This window comes from Gavialis gangeticus, unplaced genomic scaffold (assembly GCF_001723915.1).
Source record: "Gavialis gangeticus isolate Ggan-Ray unplaced genomic scaffold, GavGan_comp1, whole genome shotgun sequence".
Classification (NCBI taxonomy): domain Eukaryota; kingdom Metazoa; phylum Chordata; order Crocodylia; family Gavialidae; genus Gavialis; species Gavialis gangeticus.
The window spans coordinates 120,594,422-120,608,953 of record NW_017728992.1 but is presented as its reverse complement, the minus strand read 5'-3'; the positions used below and the strand labels follow the sequence as shown (position 1 = coordinate 120,608,953).

Sequence of the window (14,532 nt, the reverse complement as noted above, 5' to 3'; positions counted from 1 at the left end):
CTCAACATACATACAGGCTCGGTGGTGACAGCTTGACTTACACCACAGCTGAAAGGGACCTAGGGGTAATGATTGAACGGTATATGAATGTGAGCTGTCAGTGTGAGGCAGTGGTCAGCAGGGCAAACAACATGCTGGCATGCATCAACCGATGCATCTTGTGTAAAACCAAGGAAGTGATACTCCTGCTGTACTCAGCACTGGTCAGACTGCAGTTAGAGTACTGCATCTAGTTCTGGGTGCCATACTTTCCATAGTATGTGAAAAACTTAAGAGGGTCCAGAAAAGACCCTCCCATATGACCAGGGACTTGCAAGGCACACCATACAAGGAAAGGCTGAGGGATCTAGGCCTCTTTAGCCTAAAGAAGAGAAGGTTGAGAGGGAACTTGATAGTGGCTTACTGCTATATCAGAGGTGTGCATCAGGAGCTCAGTGAACAACTGTTCACTAGGGCAGCCCTGGAGAAGACTAGGACCAATGCATACAAACTCCTGGAGGGCCACTTCAGGCTTAATACCAGGAAAAACTCCTTCACAGTCAGGGTGTCTAGACTGTGGAATAAACTCCCTCCAGAGGTGGTGCAGTCACCTACGCTGGAGGTTTTCAAGAGGAGACTGGCAGTCACCTCTTTAGGCAGGAAGAAAACCCCAGAGTGCGGGGGCTGAACCCAATGATCTGCAAGATCCCTTCCAGCCCCTAACAATCTATGTGTCAAAGAGGACCTCCACCTAACACAGGAGGTTTACAATCCCACTAAGGGAAATGCCTTGATGAATTTGGTGTTAGATACACAGGTTGACCTGGTGGGGAATCTGCAGGTACAAAGTAACCTAGAGGACAGTGACCATCAATTGATTGAATTCACTATCCAGTGAAGGGTGGATAAACTAACCAGCAGGGCTGAAGTGCCAGACTTCTGAAAGGCTAACTTCAATGTGCTCAGGAGATTAGCTAGTGAGGCATTAAAGCTCAAGAGTATTGGTGAAATGGGGGTCCAAGACAGGTGGTCATTCCTCAAGGGAACAATCCTAGTGGTGCAGGAGACAATCCCATTGTGCATAAAAGGGGGCAAAGGAGCTAAGAAGCTCTCTTGGCTGAACAGGGAAGTCCAGGAAAGCCTAAGGGCAAAGAAAGAGGTATACAGGCTGTGAAAAAAGGGGGTAGCTACCAAGGAGGAGTATACCTCCCTGGCTTTCACTTGCAGGGAATCAGTTAGGAAGACCAAAGCAGGATTAGAACTTAGGCTGGTGACAAAAATTAAGAAGAACAAAAAGTCCTCCTTCAGGTATATAGGGAGCAAAAGGAAGGTGCAGGATAGCATAGGACTCCTACAGGACAAACTAGGGCAGTTGGTGACAGAGAGGGGAGACAAAGCTGAGCTCTTCAATTAGTTCTTTTTATTCCTAGACACAGACCAAGGCAAATCTCCCAATTGGATCATAGATATACACAGGAGGGACACCAGCCCACCAACTGCTAGTGCAGACTTAGTGAAGGGGCACTTGGAGGGGATGGATGTGTTCAAATCAGCAGGCCTGGATGAGCTTCATTCAAGGGTGCTGAAGGGATTGGCCAGTGTCATAGCAGAGCCTCTGGCATGGTTGTTCAAGCACTCATGGTGCTCTGGTCAGGTCCCAGAGGACTGGAAAAGGGTCTATGTTGTCCCTATTTTCAAGAAGGTAGGAGGGAGGAACTGGGAAACTATAAGCCAGTTGGTCTCACCTCTATCCTTGAGAAAACTCTGGAAAAATCATTAAGGATCACATTTGTGGGAGCCCAACAGAGGAAATAATGCTGAAAGGAAATCAGCACAGATTTACTGCAGGTAGATTCTTCCTGACTGACCTTGTTTCTTTTCATGACCAGGTCACAAAATGCTTAGATGCAGGAGTCAAGGTAGATGTCATGTACCTAGACTTCAAGAAGGCCTTCGATATAGAATCTCATTCTGTTCTCATAAATAAACTGACAGGCCAGGATGTAGATGATTACACAGTCAGTTGGGTGGCAAACTGGCTTAGGGGTCGCACCCAGAGAGTGGTGGTGGATGGGTCAATATTGACCTGCGAAGATGTGGGCAGTGGACTCCCACAAAGCTTGGTCCCTTGACTGGTGCTCTTCAATGTTTTTATCAGTGACTTGGACAAAGGCATAGATAGCACCCTATCCAAGTTCACAGATGATACCAAATTATGCAGCAAAGTTAACACACTAGGTGGTAGGGAACAGATCCAGGCAGATCTGGACAGGTTGGAACAACGGGTAGAACAAAATAGGATGCAGTTCAACAAAGACAAGTACACCTGGGCAAAAAGAACCACCAACACACTTACAAGCTAGGGGAGGACCTTCTCAGCAGCACAGCAATGGAAAGGGATCTTGGAGTCATAGTTAACTCCAAGATGAATGTAAGTCATCAATGTGATGAAGTGATCAACAAGGCTAACGTGACTTTATCATGTATTAGCAAATGCATGATGAACAGGTCCAGGGAGGTGATGCTTCCCCTCAATGCGGCACTGGTCAAGCCGCAGTTGGAGCACTGCATCCAGTTTTGGGTGCCACTTCAAGAGGGATGCAGAGAATCTTGAGAGGGTTCAAAGGAAGGCCACTTGTATGGTCAGATGCCTGCAGGCCAGGGCCTACAAGAAGAGACTAAGGGACCTAGATCTCTTCAGACTTTGCAAGAGAAGACTGAGAGGTGATCTTGTGGCTGCCTACAAATGAATCAGGGGAGGGCAGCAGGGAATAGGAGATGCTCTATGTACTAGGGCACCCCCTGGAGTAACTAGGAACAATGGCCACAAATTGACAGAGAGCAGATTTAGTTTGGACATCAAAAAGAATTTCTTCACAGTAAGGGTTGCCAGAATCTGGAAAAGGCTTCCTAAGAAGGTGGTGCTCTCCCCTACTTTGGGGGTCTTCAAAAGGAGACTGGACAAGCACCTAGCTTGGGTTGTCTGACCCCAGCACTCTTTCCTGACCAAGGCAGGGGGTTGGACTCAATGACCTGCTGAGGTCCCTTCCAAGCCTATCATCTGTGAATCAATGCACAGGAATGGTCAGAAATGGAATCATATTTTTCAGTCTGAAAACTTCCATGGTGACATCATATAAATTGATGGTATTTCATTTACATGTAGACTAGCCTCTCTCAGAGTTATGGAAGAAAGTTATAGGGTCCAAAAACAGAAGATGAAAAGAAGTGGCAAAGTGCACATGATAGAGGCATAAATATATATATATATATATATAAAATTAATGTTGGAATATGCTGTCAAAGTATCACTAAGCCCAGTAACTGAACAGCCTATTTGGATAGAAGAGTACTCACAGCTATGCTAAGCATATAAAACTGATATAAACCCTTATACTTCAGTTATACACCAGGTAACTCATGGGGGAGGGGCAGCATGTAATTACATACCAGACAGTTACCATCTTATTCTGAAACAATTTACTAGTGTCAAAGAGAGGACCATATTCCAGTCCAATATGGTGATTTCTATCTCATTGTTTTTTTTCTGTATTTTATTACTTGCTCATGGTGTTGCCCCTTATTGCACTAGTTTCATAGTTCATAGTTTCATAGTCGCTAGGATCAGAAGGGACCTGAGAAGATCATCAAATCCGACCCCCTGCCATGGTAGGAAGAAGTACTGGGGTCAAACGACCCCACCTAGGTGTTCGTCTAGCCTCCTCTTAAAGACCCCCAGGGTAGGAGCCAGCACCACTTCGCTTGGAAGTTGGTTCCAGATCCTAGCCACCCTGACAGTGAAGTAGCGCCTCCTGATGTCTAATCTGAATTTACCCTCTGCCAGCTTGTGACCGTTATTTCTAGTCACTCCTGGTAGTGCTCGGGGAAACAGGGACTACCCCAATGCCTACTGGTTGCCCCTGACTAGTTTGTAACAGGCCACTAGATCCCCCCCCTCAGCCTTCTCTTCTGGAGGCTGAACAGGTTCAGGTCCCGTAGCCTCTCCTCGTAGGGCCTGCTCTGCTGCCCCCTGATCATGCAAGTGACCCTCCTCTGGACCCTCTCCATATTGTCCACATCCCTCTTGAAGTGCGACGCCCAGAACTGGACGCAGTACTCCAGCTGTGGCCTGACCAGTGTCACATAGAGGGGGAGTATCACCTCCTTGGACCTGCTTGAGATGCATCTGTGGATGCATGACAAGGTATGTTTGGCCTTCCTGACGGCATCTCCACACTGCCGGCCCATGTTCATTTTGGCAACCATGATTCCAAGATCCTTTTCTGCCTCTGCACTGACAAGAAGGGAGTTCCCCAGCCTGTAGGTATGGTGCTGGTTCTTCCTCCCTGGGTGCAGCACTTTGCACTTGTCAGTGTTGAAACCCATCCTGTTCTCATCCACCCACCCCTGTAACCTGTCTAAGTCTGATTGCAGCCTATTCCTCCCTTCTAGCGTGCCCACATCCCCGTGTCATCTGCGAATTTGAACAGGGTGCTTTTTACCTCATCATCCAAGACTAGGCACATTCCAAGTGTGAGACTGTCCTGTATCTTTTAAAGACACAGCATAAAACTTGAAACCCAAGATGGGGCTTTAAGGCAGGTTTGTACTCTTCCACTGTACTCTCAGGAGGTCATCCAATCCAACCCCCTGCTTAAGATGCCTAAACCATCCCCATCAAGTGTCTCTCTAATTTCCAAGGTCTTGACAAATTTGCTGTAGTGTTGCACTTGGGATCAAAAAAGGAATGTAATGAGGTCAAAATAGCATGGAAGAAAGATGGTGGATGATTAAGTGCCAAGCTCAGCCCTGTGGACAGTCACTTTCTTGTTGTATGGGGTTCAGCTTTTGGATCCCATACATTTTAAAGCTGACTAAATCTGAGTACTTTTCAAACATTTGCTTATCATTTGGCCTCTCAGTTGCATTGGCATACTCCACTGGGAATTTTCAATCTTGGAATAGGGGACTTTATAGTCCAGATACCCTATGCCTCATAATTGGTACTGAACTGGTACTGACTTCTCATATATGCCCTGTTTCAGTATTCTTTTCTCATGCTTCACCCTTACGGGACCATGTGAAACAAAAACCAAAACCTATAAGCTTTCCAAAGGCAAATCAAACTAAAACCACTTAACACACAGGAAAAAGAACAAGGGATATACAAATCAAGGGGAACTAACCCATCTACCTTGGTTTCCTCACTTCCACCCAACATGTTTGGTCAAAATATTTCAGGAAATCCAGGATTCTTCTGCAGCCTACTCATTTCTTGTCCCATTTTGTGTTCTGGTTCTGGTCTCCTTCCCCTACTAAAAAGATTTTGTCTCTACCTGTCCTTCTTCAGAGATTTCCCTATTCTTCAATACTCTATGGTTATTATAGACAGAGTCATTACATGTAACAGTTTTTGACAACTGATGTCCTCATTCATATGGAGGAAACAACCACAGTTCCAACATCCCTAAAGCTAAGTCAAGTGCCAGAGACTGTGTTATCAATTGACTGCTCCTGCAGTGAATTGCCCTTGTCCCCCCAAAATAAGTTAGTTCTTTGCATTTCTGTAGCAAGCATCATGTTATAAGTCAAACAGAAGTACATATAGGATTCCTAGAAATAATATAGATGCCTAGGTGCAGGGCTACATTTTTTATGGAATGAGACATAAAGGATATTGTGTCTAAGACATCAGAAAAGAGACTACTGCAATACTTGAAAGGAGTTTATAGTTAGAGTACAAAGATTTCTTCCCCTCCACGGATAGCTTGATTCATAATTGGTCTTAGAAATATATAATTGTAGAAAACTAGGGTTGTAACAGACCTCAGGAGGTCATCTATTCCAATACCCTGCTCAAAGCAGGACGAGCCCCCGTTATACCATTCCCAGCAAAGCTTTGTCTAGCCGGGCCTTAAAACCCTCCAAGGATAGAGATTCCACAATGTCTCTAAGTAACCTGTTCCAGTGCTTTACTACCCTCCTTGTGAGAGACGTTTTCCTAATATTTAATCCAAACTTCCCTTGCTGCAATTTGACACCATTGCTCCTTCTTCTGTTATCTACCACCACTGAGACCGGTTTAGCTCCATCCTCTTTGGAACTACCTTTTAGGTAGTTAAAGGCTGCTATTGAATCCCACTTCAGTTTTCTCTTCTCCAGACTAAACAAGCCCAGTCTCCACAGGCTCTTGTCACACATCTTGTGCCCCACCCACTTAACCATTTCCATTGCCCTCCACTGAACTCTTTCCAATTTTTCCACATCCTTTCTGTAGTAGGGGGCCCAAAACTGGACACAGTACACCAGTTGTGGCCTCACCAGTGCAGAATAGAGGGGAAGAATCACTTCACGCAATCTGCTGGCAATGCTCCTACTAATGCAGCCTGGTATGCTGTTGGCCTTCTTTACAACAAGGGCACACCCCTGGCTCATATTCAGCTTATTGTCCACTGTACCCGCAGGTCCCTTTCTATAGAGCTGCTGCTTAGCCAGTTGGTCCCCAGCCTGTACTCATGCATGTTTTTGTTAGATCCTAAGTGCAGGACGTTTGCACTTCTCCTTATTGAGATTTCTTTTGGTTGAATCCTTCAATTTGTTGAGGTCTCTCTGAATCCTAGCCCTACCCTCCAGTGTATCTCCTACTCCCCACAGCTTCGTGGTATATACAAACTTGCTGAGGGTGCACTCCATCCCATCTTCCAAGTCAATGCTAAAGATATTAAACAAAACAAGTCCCAGGACTGACCCCTGGGGCACTCCACTTGATACCAGCTGCCATAGACATTGAGCCATTGATTACTTCCCTTTGAGCCTGATGATCCAGCCAGTTTTCCATCCACCTTAGAGTCCATTCATCCAACCTGTACTTCCTTAGCTTCCTAGCAAGCATATTGTGGGAGACCATATCAAAATCCTTGCTAAAATCAAGGTATATCATGTCCACTGCTCTTCCCAAATCCACAGAGCCAGTCATCTCATCATAGGAGGCAGTCAGGGTGGTCAGGTATGACTTGCCCTTGGTGTACCCATGCTGATTGTTCCTAATCTCCACCTCCTCCTCCAAGGGCTGAGAAATGTATTCCTTGCAGACCTGCTTCATGATTTTTCTAGGGACTAAGGTGAGGCTGACCAGTCTAGTTCTCTGATTCCTTCTTCTTCCCTTTTTAAAGATTGGCAGTATACTTTCTCTTTTCCAATCATCCAGGACCTCTCCCAACAGCCAAGAGTTTTCAAAGATAATAGCTAGTGGCTCTGTAATCACATTGGCTAACTTCTTCAGTATCCTTGGGTGCATCACATTCAGCCCCATGGACTTGTACACATCCAGCTTTTTTAAATAGTACATAAGCTGTTCTTTTGTCACTGTTGGCTGCTCACCTCCCCAAACTTTATTGTCAGGTGCTGTAGTCTGGGAGCTGACCTTGCCTGTGAAGACTGAGGTGAAAAGGTATTGAATCTTTATTAATTTACGACAGTAACTTGCCTATTTTAAAGCTAAACCTATTGGCAGTGAGAGAACTTGATCAAGAATGAAGCTATTTAGCAGTAATTTAATTTAAGGAGAAATATTCTTTTAGTCAGTTTAGCAACTTAAGAGACTGTTTATTTTGTTCACGTGACTGACCACCACTTTGGGTAGGTATCACATATCCTTTTGTCAGGACTTCTACTTTCTAGAAACAAATCCAAATGCTTAGATGCTCTATTTAGCTTTTTAAGTATAACCTTCAATCATAGAGATAGATATTCAGCATGTCATCCACTTCAGTGATTTTCATTTTAAACCACTTTTGATGTAAAGCTCCATTCATTTTCATTCAAAATCCACTTCAGTAAAAAAGAAAGAAAGAAAGAAAGAAAATAACACAGTACTTGTACTCATAAACTAAATGGTTTATATTCAGTCTTCATAATATTATATGACATCTCTGCCACATTGCTTCTTCCATCTGTATTACATAAGAGCTTTTGAATTCCTTACCAATTTGCTTTATTATTACTTAAGTGCATCTAAATGTCAAATCACAAATTTCCAAGTGCAACTCAAGACAATTAGGTGGAACCAATATTTATGTTGATTATAGAGGGGAAACTAAAGTTAAGCATGAGCAAGAAAGAACATGGAAAGAATGTAATGATCCAAGTTCTTTAACTTCTCCTCTAGGTTATGAACTAGATTGACACAGGCTTGTTCCCAAGGGGCTCCTAGTCTACATTGTGCAAGGGTAGAGTGAAACAAAACAAAATGCAGTTAATAGGCTTGATAAACAAAATAATTTAAATTTAGATCAGAAGAAATGTCAAAAAATGAGCAAATAATATGGCCAGGGACTTTCCATTGATTCTAACTGTAAGTAAATCCATTCTGTTCTCTTTCAGTTGTTTTTAGTAGTTCTATTAATGTGGTTGTAAGTGCCAAGTAGGCCCATAAGACTGGAATTCATGCAATACACAGGTGATGCAAGAGCTTGATATACCATTGCATTTTATTAAGATGGTGCTACCATAAATTAACAAAGTTAGGGCATCAGTGTGCTGGAGAGTTTACTGAGCTTTGGTCACTTTCCAAACATATAAAGCATATAATATAAATCCAGAAAGGGAAAAAAGAAACATTTAGGAGGTAGGTGGCAAAAAAAGATTAAGGAGTTTTTATATGAATGAATCAATATGTAAAAGAGCTGGATGTGTACAAGTCCATGGGGGTGAATGCAGTGCACCTGAGAATGCTGAAGGAGCTAGCCAATGTGATTGCAGAGTCTCTGGCTGTTATATTTGAAAACTCTTGGCTGCTGGGAGAGGTCGCAGATGATTGGAAAAGGCAAAATATAGTGCCCATGTTTAAGAAAGGGAAGGAGGAGGATCTGGAGAACTACAGACTGGTCAGCCTCACCTCAGTCCTTAGAAAAATCATGGAGCAGATCCTCAAGGAATCCATATCTAAGAACCTGGAGGAGGTGGTGGAGATTAGGAACAATCAGCATGGATTCACGAAGGGCAAGTCACGCCTGATCAACCTGGTTGCCTTCTATGACAGATAACTGGGTTCTGTGGATTCAGGAACAGCAGTGGACATGATATACCTTGACTTCAGCAAAGCATGTTATATGGTTTCCTACAACATGCTCGCCAGCAAGCTAAGGAAGTACAGGTTGGATGAAACCACAATTAAAATGAAATGCCTTTTTATATATAGGTATCAATTGAACGCAATGTTTAATTGAGATATATACAATTTTAAAGCCTACCAGTGCTAGGGCTGTGTGAAATTTCACTGCCCGTTTTGTTTCAACAGTGTTAACAAAGTTGAAACAAAACAAGGAGGCTTGAAACAGGGTCGAAACAAAACAGGGCAGGTTGAAATGTTTCAAAAAATTCAAAATGTTTTGAGTTTCAGCTATGAAGCTGAGCTTACCTTTAATGGCTTCCCTGCTGGGAAAGAGAAAGTAAAGTAAGGGGAGGGAGGGGGAGGAGGGGGGAACGTACCGGGGGAAGGAGTGCTCTCATTATTGACATATGTAGCTGGCCAGTGACTGTCACCCCTCCCTGAGGTTCCTTCCAACCCCAGTCCTCTGGGGGAGGGACAGAAAAACTGCATAAAAGGCAGCATTTTTTGAACTGCCCTGCTTTCTCCTTTGGGGTCACTTACTGAGCTGTCTGTTTTAGCAGCTCACCATCAGACCGCTAGGGCTAGCAGCTATGATTTTCTAAAGGATTCCTTGCATGCTACCCTAGCAAGAGGGATTTCAGAATATGTTTTTCTTGTAGGTGCTTTTATTTTATTATTATATTCATCGATTTATTCTTTTGAATTTTATACTTATAATGGATACGGTTACTATAGAATTAACTCTATATAGAAATGTACTATATATATTTGTTTTTATACATTCATTCTTTCCACCACACCAATGCTATTAAGTTTATCTACACAAACAGATATATTTCTGTCAGGTACATAAATCTTGTCATTGCACCACACCTACAGTTTTCAGTTTATATAGGAACACAAATACATTTATATATTTCTTGAAAAGGAAGACTTGAAACACATCATGAAGTGTGATGGAAAGGCAAGTGGCCACACTGGCCAGCCTTCAAGGAGGGATGGAAGAGGAGGTAGAGGTAGAGCTGTAAGTTCCCCTCCCGCCCCCAAAACTGAGAAGCAGCCTCTTTTCTCCAGCTAAAAGGAATGAGGATGCTACAAGCAGCAAGGAGAGGGGAGCAGTGCCACAGCCACTGCCTGTGCCCAAGACTGCATCCTCTCCACACACAGGAACCATAATGCCCCCAACCCCCACCATGATGACAACCACAACCAGCAGCAACAGCACAGCAGCCTACTTCACCCCTATGTCACTTGCCATGCTGAGCCTTCCAGTGACAGAAGAAGAGCTGGCACTGGGTCAGGATCTTAGTGCCCTAGCAAGGGAAATTCTGGGGAGGAAGGGGGAATCAGCCGAGTTTGTGTTTGACAGCCCTCAAGTTTCCCTTTGAGCCAGGTCTCCTTCCCCAGAAGGCACTTCGGAGGATGTTGATGTAGAGGTAGAGGCAAGTGGCTCAGCTGAGTCCTCTCCTCCTCTTGCTATGCCTCTGCCTGCTGAGGAGGGAGAAAGTGCAGCAGCACCCACAGATGCACCTGCACCCCAGAAGAAAGCGGGTAGTGTGGTCTGGGATCATTTTGAGCTGGCAGATGATCCCACATAAGCTATCCTCTTGCAGTGCTGAGCCCAAACCAGCCAGGGCAAGGGAACACAACATATGAGCACCACAGAGATGCTGATGCATCTCCACAGGCACCAGCCCTTTGCTCCTCCTCAGCCTGGCACCAGTGGGAGTGTGCCCAAAGGGAAGTGAACTGGTGCACCAGTCAGGCCATCAGTGGGCTCTCCTTCAAGCTGAGGTGAAGGATGAGTCCCACACAGCAGCAGAGATCATGGGGACCATGAACCACCTAGTGCAGGGTTGGCTCTCTGGGCAGGGCAAGCTTACCCGTGGCTTCATGGTCATCAACAATAGGGCCATTGTGGTCAAGGCGGTCCATCTGCTGTGTGGCACGCAAGTTGTACTTTGCTGTCAGGGACACCTTGGAGGGGGACAGGGCTGCTGGTGATGTTGTTACCAGCAAGCTAATTTCAAAATGCAGGAAGGTGGCAGGCTACTTCCACCAGAGCATCAAGGGGGGCAAGATGCTGCAGGATAAGCAAAAACAGCTGAGTATCCCGCAGCACAAAATCATGCAAGATGTGGAGACTAAGTGGAACTCCACATACCTGATGCTCGAGAGGCTGGTGGAGCAACAGAAGGCCATCCATAAGATGGCTTTGCTCAGGGATATTGGGATCAGTGGCCCCCTGAACAGAGCTGAGTGGGATATCATCTCCCAGATTTTGGTGGTCCTCAAGCCCTTCCTCAAGGCCACCAAGAGCCTCAGTGCTGCTGATGCCTTCCTTAGCCAGGTGATCCCAATAGTGAAGGAACTTCAGAGCCAAATGGAGAGCTTCCAGGGGATCAATGTGACCAGCTGGTGTAGGCCACTGTCACCAGACATGCAGGCATTGGTGAGGCAGCTGAAGGAGGGCATCAGGAAGTGACTTGATCCCTTGCAGTCTAGTACAGTCCATGTGCTGGCTGCCATGTGTGACCCAAGGGTGAAGGGCACTATATGTAGCAGCCAAACACTGAATCAGTGGATGGAGGGGCTGGTAAAGAAAGTCAGGGAGGCAGAATGGTGGAGGCGAGGGGATGTGGAACAGGGGGATCCACTGTCTGTTGCTAGCATGCCATCCATGAGCCAGTCTTGTCCTCCACCACAGGTGCGGCCAATATAGGCTAAGGGCATGGCTTCTATGGTGGGGTCCAGAGCCACCAGACCCCAGCATCAGGCAGGTAGCACTCACACCTTGGTGGCTGCCTATCTTGCCAAGGACATGGAGCCACTGCTGTGCAACCCCTTGGCCTCCTGGGCAAGCTGCAGCCCGGTGTGGCTGGATCTGGCCACAGTTGTCCCGAAACACCTATCTTGTCTACTGACCAGTGTGCTGAGTGAGAGAGTGTTCAGCATCACTGGGGATGTAGTGACACCCCACAGCACCTGCTTGGATGCTGGTTTGGTGGAGCGGCTGGTGTTCCTGAATGTGAACCTCCCACTGCTGGGGTTCCCCAAGCTCCAGGCAGATGGACTAAATGCCACCAGCCTCACTCCATTCACACCTATTTCCTTTTTTTCTTTTTTTAAAAATCAGGTAATGCCAAACTTTCAGCTTGAGGGGGCACTTACTGCATCACCGGCCAACAGGGGAAGAACATGTCCCTGCTGAGTTGGTTCTGCTGCCAGGATGAACTTGGAGGTATGAGATTGGGGCTATGGGGGAAGTAGGAGGCCCCACGTCCTGGGCATGACCACTAAAACTGCACCCTGCCAGGGTAGGGAGGCCTGGTGGGATTGCTGGTGACATAGCAACCCTGTAAATGCCAGGACCAACAATCCCGTAGTGAAAGGTGGGTAGGAGGTGCCAATACCTCCAGCTAACGCACTCATGCACACAGAGTCCTGGCTGGGGAATGCCCAGACCTGTCACGTCTTTGACAGACCTGACACTTGCTGGCTGCAATGCAGTTGTGAGACTCCCAGTGTGCTCAGCTTAGCTGCCCGGGATGCCAACTTTCAGGTTGAAAAGCCCTTTGTCAGGCTGAGGAAGTATGTGCAGTTGGTGTGTCGCCTGGTCCTGGGTGGAAGGAATAGTAAAGAAGCCAGAGGCTGGCTTCTAGCCAGGTACTAGCTTAGCCTGACAAAGGATTTTTCAACCTGAAATCTTCCTAAGAGATATTTCTCTAACCATCCCATTTTTTTCATAACGAACATAGAAACATAAAAACACAAGATAAGACATCACACATGCCAGGAGTAACATATATCCAACACAACATTACTTCTTGTTGTCAATTCCTTTATAACAAGTAAGTCTCTGTGACAGTTCCATTTGGCTACCTTAGATGCTGCTGGTGCTACTGGTGCTATTTCTGTTGAGCCAGCTATGTTATTTTCACCTGCCGTCGTTTACAGTGGTGGACTGGGCCAAGGTTGTATGACCTCATGGGGGTATACTGCCATGTTGGGCAGAGGCCCCAGTACCAAGAAGAGTGCACGTGAACACACACACAGTGTCATCCACCCATGTCACGAGTTTTGCCTGCCTGTGGCCAGAGGTGCAAGGCCCCAGAACCCAGAGTCCCACTGTACCTATCTCATTGAGACCTGGCAGATTTCATGGCCGCAGCAGGGCCTAGCATCCAGGCCTGCAGTGGTTCCCCCCCCCACACACAAGACAGACACAGCTGCACAAGCACCCATGTCACAAGTTTTGCCTGTCAACAGCCAGAGGTGCAAGGCCCCAGAACCCAAAGTCCCCCTGCACCTATCTCATTGAAACTTTGCAGGCTTTGTTGCTTCAGCAAGGGCTAGCAAGCCTGCAGTTTTGACCCTTCTGTGGCTTCACACATACAAGTGACAGAAGCCTTGCTCTCAAGACTTTGGGGCACAGTTTTTCCGAACCCCCATACATATCTCCTTGAAACTTGGCAGACATTATGCCCTCAGGAGGGGCTACCATTTCTGCAAGTTTCATCAAAACAAGGCCAGAAATGACTAAGTTATAGCCTGTTTTGTCCTTCCCCATTATATCCTATGGGCGAAATGTCGAAACAGGCTCGAAACGCAAAACTTTTTTAATGGAACGGTACAGAACAGCCATTTTGACTTGAAACAAGTCAATACAAAATGCTGTTCCATTAAACTGTTGAAACGCTGGCCAAAACAGAATGCTTCCATTTCGCACAGCCCTAACCAGTGCCACAATCAGTATAATAAAATTAATTCTAAGTACCAATACATTTTGGTATTTAATTTTAATTTTTTTTATAATGGAAAATCAGAGATACCCCTGCCCCCTAAGCTCACCAGGACACAAGTCTTAGTCCCTCACTCCCAAGCCACAGGCCCCCAGCCCTGCCACTGCCTCTCACTCCCCACCCACAGCCCCGCAGCTCTGCTGGAGGGGTCCCCCAGCTGCCAGGGTTAGGGGGCCAGGGACCTTGGTCTGCAGCCCCTGCCCCCCTGCAGCACCACCCAAGCTCCAGCTGCTGCCCATGGGATTGAGTGGTTGCTGTGGCAGAGCAGAGCCTGAAGCATGACTTCCCCCCACCCCATGGGTAGCACAGCTGAAGTGGAGCCCATAGCGGGGCAGGTGTGGGTGGAGACTGCTCACTACACGCTCAGGGCTCCCCACTCTACTGCCCTCCCCACAGGGCCTCTGTCACCCAGTATGCAGGACCCGGTGCAGCAAGGCAGGGTGGCGTGGGGCTTGCAGCAGCAAGGAGCTTCCCTGCCCAGCCCTGCCACAATGGGTCCTGCCTGCTGGGCTACAGAGACCCCAGGGTGGGGGGGTAGCAGGGGGGAGGCCAAGCCCACAGCAGCCAGCCCACACTTGCCCACCCTGCACACATATCTGGAGGGCACATGCAAAGGTTCCCTCCAAGCTGCACGCATGC

General features: G+C 46.6%; 1 long non-coding RNA gene across 1 annotated transcript in view; it reads left to right on the top strand.

Moving 5' to 3' along the window:
* Positions 1-9,307: 9,307 nt before the first annotated feature.
* Positions 9,308-14,532, top strand: part of LOC109304806 — a 12,621-nt gene continuing 7,396 nt past the window's right edge. Inside the window, exons 1-2 of the long non-coding RNA XR_002099470.1 lie at positions 9,308-9,318; positions 10,970-10,976. This is a non-coding gene — a long non-coding RNA (uncharacterized LOC109304806). The remainder of the gene's footprint in view (positions 9,319-10,969; positions 10,977-14,532) is intronic.